The following is a 6,194-nucleotide window of genomic DNA, read 5'->3' as shown; positions in this document are numbered from 1 at the left end:
AATATCGGGGAGGAAATGGCGTGGGGATACTACCTCCGGGATCTAATGTCGGGGAACTAATGTCGGGGAATAAATGTCGGGGATAATAAATCGGGGAATCACATTAACATTTATATCCATGGAAAACTTCATGAAATTTCATCAAGCTCCTTAAAGAAAATTGCAAAAAAAAATGAAAAAAGTACATACATACATTCATACATACAGACGCCGTCTAGAAATCGAATATTCAGACTTTTTAGAATATATTTAGTTACCCTGACATAAAAATATGGAAACTTAATTTTGAACCATTACAAAGCTTCCATTCGGAAGCAATATAAATTAGCATCTTTTTAACTAAATTAAACAATTTTTTAAAAAATTTAGGTGGGTTTTTCCTAAATCTGCTCTCCGATATCACACTATGAAATAAGCAATTCAATTTGGTTATTTCATATTTAATCATATTCACTCCTATAATAGAGAGAGGGAAAGAGAAATTAGGGTTTTGTTTCCCACTCCGGTGTGGTCATTTTTCCGATTATCCCTGGGATAATCGAGTCATGTTTCCCCGTTTAAGCGGAGTTATTTTTTGTTGCTTTGCCCTTCCGTTTAATGCTTTTGCGGTTTCGTTTCGTTTTTGACTAATAAAGATCTAAAGATCTTACGCGTTTTTGAGGGCCCATAGGGTTATCATGAAGAAGGGCCAAATTTTAGAGTCATCCGATAACCTTTATGGGAACCACCCTATTGTTAATCTTACGGTAAATCGTTTAGGTCCGGCTGAAATGCCGGCGCTCCAAATTATGATGGATTTTACGGTGGTTAACTGGTTACGTTTCAGTTTTTCGGTGGAAGGTCACGTGCAACAAGTGCAACCCTTCTATCCCGTGAATTGCCAGGTTGCTTAGAGTTTTGGAAAGTTAAGAGAATTAGTTAGGAGTATCGGTCTTTTAACCCCGTTTATCCAGGAGAACCGACCCGTAGGAAGCGCCAAAAATCCACGGTAATTTTCCGAACGTCCACCGGTTCGGCCCAGGTTAATCATCAGTCAATTTTAGAAAGTTACGTATAGAATAATTAGAGTCGAGTATTTTTCGCGTTTGAATTCCCCGAAAGCATTCGATGGCGCCATCAACCCCCTGCTTGATGTGCTAAAATCTCCGCCAATCAGAGCCCGCCTCTGTTGGCCGGAATTTGCGCTGCGGTTAGTGCCCGTGACACTGACCCAGGGCAGTTAGTTCCGCGTTGACCGTCCCAAACCATTGGTCGCGTGTGAATTTTTGTGTGCCCACATTACCCAACTGGGCACTTGGATTATTCCGAAATTATCCTGTAGCTATAAGAATCCAGGATGGTCCGAAAAGGGAAGAGGACCCTCAAAAACCGAAAAGCCGTGAGTTTTCTGGTATTTTTCCCCTAATTTCGAGCCATTATCGAATGGCGTCGTTTCCCCTTTATGGCAGTATCCCTCGCGTGGCCCTCAGCCGCGTGCAGTGCTTGATCACCCCCTTTATTCATATTTGTTGGTCCGAATTTGGCACTTTTTTTGGGCATTATCCCTTACCCCGGATATTTATCCACGGGCCCTTCCGATTTTGGATCGGATATTCCACCCAAATCGGGTCGGTACCGAATTCTCCCCCTTCCGGTTTATCCCAATCATCTCGTGAGATAATTTACGGGTTCAGCGAGTGTATCTATGCGTAGTGAAATGTTGGCATCTTCTCCCAGTCGAAATCGGACGATTTTCGACGTGGGTTATTTCCTTCTCCCTCGCTCCTATGGCGAGGAGTAGCCCTATTTTTTCCTACGTATAAATTGCGTAGAGTTTTTCCCCTCGCGGTCACCCCCCCTAACGAGCTCACAGGTCATGATATTAATTCACATTTAAGGAATATTATAATAAAGTTACAATCTTTAGTCCATAATCTTCATCAAGATATCAAATTTTATTTTATTATGGTTGGATTAAATGTGGTTATATTGTTAAAAAACCGAATGAGTTTGAGAATCCCGTCGATTTTGCCTTCGGGCAATCTTCTCATCCCCACTGTGACATTGACGGCTGATACGTGTCAAGACGTATGCGTAAAATAGCCACTACCGCTATACTTATTCCGAAGCGCCTTCCCCCTCCACTGGTATCCGCTCTCAATGTTACGGTAAAAAATATTACGCCATAATATTACGGTAAATAATATGACGATCCAAATTGTTACGAGGTCTAATTATTATTGATCGTTTTAATTATTGGAAGTAATATGACAACGTTTTTACTGGCGTCGGTGTTATTATTCATTATTATTTTCCGTTATTTATAGTATTTCTTTGGCTCCACAAATTCGTAATTTGTCGAATAAAAAACCTTTGTGTAATAGTAGTTTTGCGCCTTTTTGGCTGAGGATGAAGTGAAGAGGCATAGTAATTATTTCAAGGCACCCGTGTCGAGCATTCCTATATAACTAAATGTTATTGAAAAATCGTCGGTGTTGTGTGTGAATGTTTGAGGGAATTTTCATTTCTTTTGGGGGATTAATATAATCGTACCAGCTCATACACCTGTTGAGTAATCGATAGTAACTAACCTCGGGTCATATTTTTTGGTGTTGGGCTATTATTGTATCGATTTGATTTGCGGAGAATTCCTAACGAGGGGATAAATGTTTGTCCTTGATTCCATACCTTTATGTACGGTCACATTACGGTTCAATAATTTTTCATTCCGTAATAATTTTCTACGTAATATTTTGTCCCGTAATATTTTTGCGTAATATTTTTTACCGTAATATATTTTTTTTATTTATAGAATCCCATGTATAGCCTACTCGGCCTTTTACATACTTAGAACAAGGGTTTCCAGTCTCACAGACTGGTATATAAGTTTTTGGAAAACATTTAACAATAATAATATATGAAGGTACAACAAAAATATGCCGATTTTTCAAGATCCCCCCAGAGCTAGCCCTCTCTCCATGTCACTAGCAATCTTCTCAAAATGCCAGGCGTAGTTGCATAGAGCCTCCAGTGGTCGCCCTTTCAGGGCTTCTCCCAGCTTGTTCTCTAAAGCCGCTCCACCAGCCCCATTCCTCCATAGCTCCATCGGTCGTGTCCATTTCTCGTTAATGAGAGAGAGCGCCTTACCACAGACCCAGATATGCGAGATGGACTCTGGTTCCATCTTGCATATTCTGCAGGTGTCATCCAGAAACCCTTTCTTGCCTTCCCGGCCAGCGTTTCCACACCTGAGCCTCGCCCATTGCTCCTTTATCAAGCTCGAAATATCTGGATCTTCCCAGTAAAAATAATCCCTCACTTTTCCCTTCTCATCCGTGAAGGGAATGCCTCTGTGCCACGACAAATAGTTCCCACAGTACGAAGAGTTCTCAGCCCGTTCCCTATCTATAGCCTGTTCCTTCTCCCTCAATCTATCCCCAGCCTCCCAGAGCCTCTTCCGACTTTCTTCATCCTCTGGGTCTCTCCACAACTTTTCTAGGACATCTTCACAGTTTACTTCCCTCAACGTCTCACCTATATTCCTGGCCCACTTCGATGGCCTTCCATTTATCAAGTTTCGGAGTTCCTCCCTGAGGCACTTCCTCGGCCATCTTTCCTCCTCCATCTCCAAGACCTCCTCCAGATATCTAGCAGCTCTTCTCACCGCTAGTATTCTCAAGCTATGTCGATGTGACTCCAGCCTAACTGTGTAGTTTGGGGTGTTGCGGCTAACCCCCATACTCATTTTTAGTAGCCTCCTCTGCACTCTCTCGAGAACTTCACTGTGTGACCAGCCCCAGATCTCCACTCCGTAGATACAACCAGACCTAGCGAGCGTATTCTGTAGATACAGCCGTCTTCTCAGTGAACGGATTCCTGCACGCCTGATGATCCCCCAGGTCGTATTAATTAGCTTCTGCGCCTTAGCAGCCATTTTGAGCAAGTGCCTATTGAATGTGTTCCCCGAAGCAAACCAAAACCCTAGATATTTAAATTCTCTGACCACTTCCAATTCTTGCCCGTTCAGCAGCCACCTTTCCCCTTTGTCCCCCCCCAGTACGACCCCCTTTTCTAAAGACCATCATTTTGGATTTCGTTACACTTACTATCAGTTTATTCTCCTGGGCATATCCCTCCAGCAGTTTGAGCATCGTCCTCATTTGTTCGGCACTCGCCGCCACCAGCACCACGTCATCAGCGAACTTCGGGGAAAAAATGGTTGGTTTGCCTATTCTTGCGCCGCCGACGTTCCGTTCTCTGTATCTGTCTTCCAAGTCGTTAATATACATAGCAAAAAGCAAGGGGCTTAAGGGGCATCCCTGGCGTACTCCTGTTGAAGTGTTAAAGCTTCCTGAGATTGACTGACCCGTGATTATTTCATTTGTTGTCTGCGCATATATCCCCCGGATCATCTGGTGCATGCTACCCTTCACCCCCATGTTCCAAAGCTTGTCCATCAATATGTCTCTGTCCACCAGGTCAAAGGCTGCCTTGAAGTCTACAAACGCTGCATAGAGCTTGCCCCCTTTCTCTCTGAGCCGATTGTTGATGAGTGCGTTCAAGACGAAGATGTGATCCCTGGTACCCCGTTTAGGTCTAAAACCAGCCTGGCTCTCACATAGAATTCCTTCAGATTCGGCCCAGTTGGATAGCCTATCAGCCATGATTTTTGTTAGGACCTTGTAGATGACATCCAATAGAGCTATACCCCTATAGTTCCCTGTCAAGTTCACATCTCCTACCTTGTAGATAGGGAATAGCCTCGCCTTATTCCATCCGTTAATCAGGTCTCCCGATTTCCACACCTCCGACAGCACCAGGAACAATTCCCCCAACCCCTGCGGGGGGAGATGGGTGAGGCATTCCTTGGGGATGCCATCTTCCCCCGGTGCCTTCCTGTTCTTGAGGCTCATCAGCGCACTTTTCACTTCTTCCACTGCCAGATCCCTGTTGAGAGGGTCTTCCACCTCTTGAGAAGCGGTAACCGCATCAGGGAGACCACCCCCTGACAGTACCCTCTCCACCCTCTCGTTAAAACGGGACCAATCCGCCTATATATTCCTCGCCAGCTCCTCCGTGACTCCTAGTAGCTGCTTGAAATGGGTGAGCCACATTTATTCAGATATTTCTCCCATTTTTGTGCTTACTCTAGGTCTGTACTTGTTAATTATTGCCCAAAATTCCGAAATCCCTCTGCTCTGTTCAATGGCCAAACATTCCCCATCCTTATGCTCCTTTGCTTTCTTCTTGATGAGGTCTTTGAGTTTCCTGCGCTCTTCCAAGTGCTTATCCGTGAGGTCTTGGCTGTTAGGCATATGGAGTCGTGCCTTGAGGCTGTCGAATACAAGTCTCCTCTGCTCCCTATATTCATCATCCAACCATGGCGGGTCCCTAGCCATCAGAGACACATGACCTGGCTTTTCAACATCCCCAGGCTACTAGCTGCCGACCATATGGCCTCCGTTATTTTACCCCACGTCTCTTCCTTGTTAAAGAAGTTGTCAGCCAACTCTGGGACTTTGAACACCGGTCCTTTATTCCTTCTCTGATTGGCATTTGAGTTTTCCTTCTCTGGGGGCCATATGCTCTTCATCCTTAGCTTGAAGCTAACGGCCAGGGCCTCACTCCAAACAATTCTTTCCCTCGAAGTTTGCACCTCGGTCTGTTCCTCCCGACGAGCTCGGCGACGGCGAGTGGTCAGCTCGAATCTCATTGGAAGATGGTCCGATTCTAGCCTCGGCAACACTTCCAAGTCTTGGACCAGCGAATCCCCTGCCCTCTCCTTGACTAGCACCAGATCTACCACTGATCGCCCTCCTTTCCCAACGAAGGTGATTTTCCCACTTTGATCACTCTCCGTGGCCCGTTGACGATTGAAAACCCGAATTGCTCACAGAAGTCAAGTAGCTTCCTACCTTCTGGGTTCAGGGAGAGGTCCTCTGAGTTCCGCAACCTCCCAATCGGCTCGTCCTCGTCCACCAGGGGGCCTGGCTTGTCCGCTGTGTGTGCATTCCAGTCAACCGCTAGCAACACTTCATAACTCTCTGTATAAACGTCTTCCATGTTGGGTGTCAGTGCCTGGATTATCTTTTTCATACCCACATTATTGTAAAGAGTAACGAGGCAGAGTTTCTCCCCTTCGGGAGTCTCTAAGCCACGCACTAGCATCCCATATTGCCATTCTTCCAGCCATATTCTATCCCCCAGACCTCTCT

This window comes from Diachasma alloeum, unplaced genomic scaffold (genome assembly GCF_001412515.2).
Source record: "Diachasma alloeum isolate Michigan unplaced genomic scaffold, Dall2.0 Dall_scaffold_02016, whole genome shotgun sequence".
In the NCBI taxonomy this organism is placed as follows: Eukaryota; Metazoa; Arthropoda; class Insecta; order Hymenoptera; family Braconidae; genus Diachasma; species Diachasma alloeum.
The sequence above is the reverse complement of the archived record's forward strand: the minus strand, read 5'-3'. Positions refer to the sequence as shown.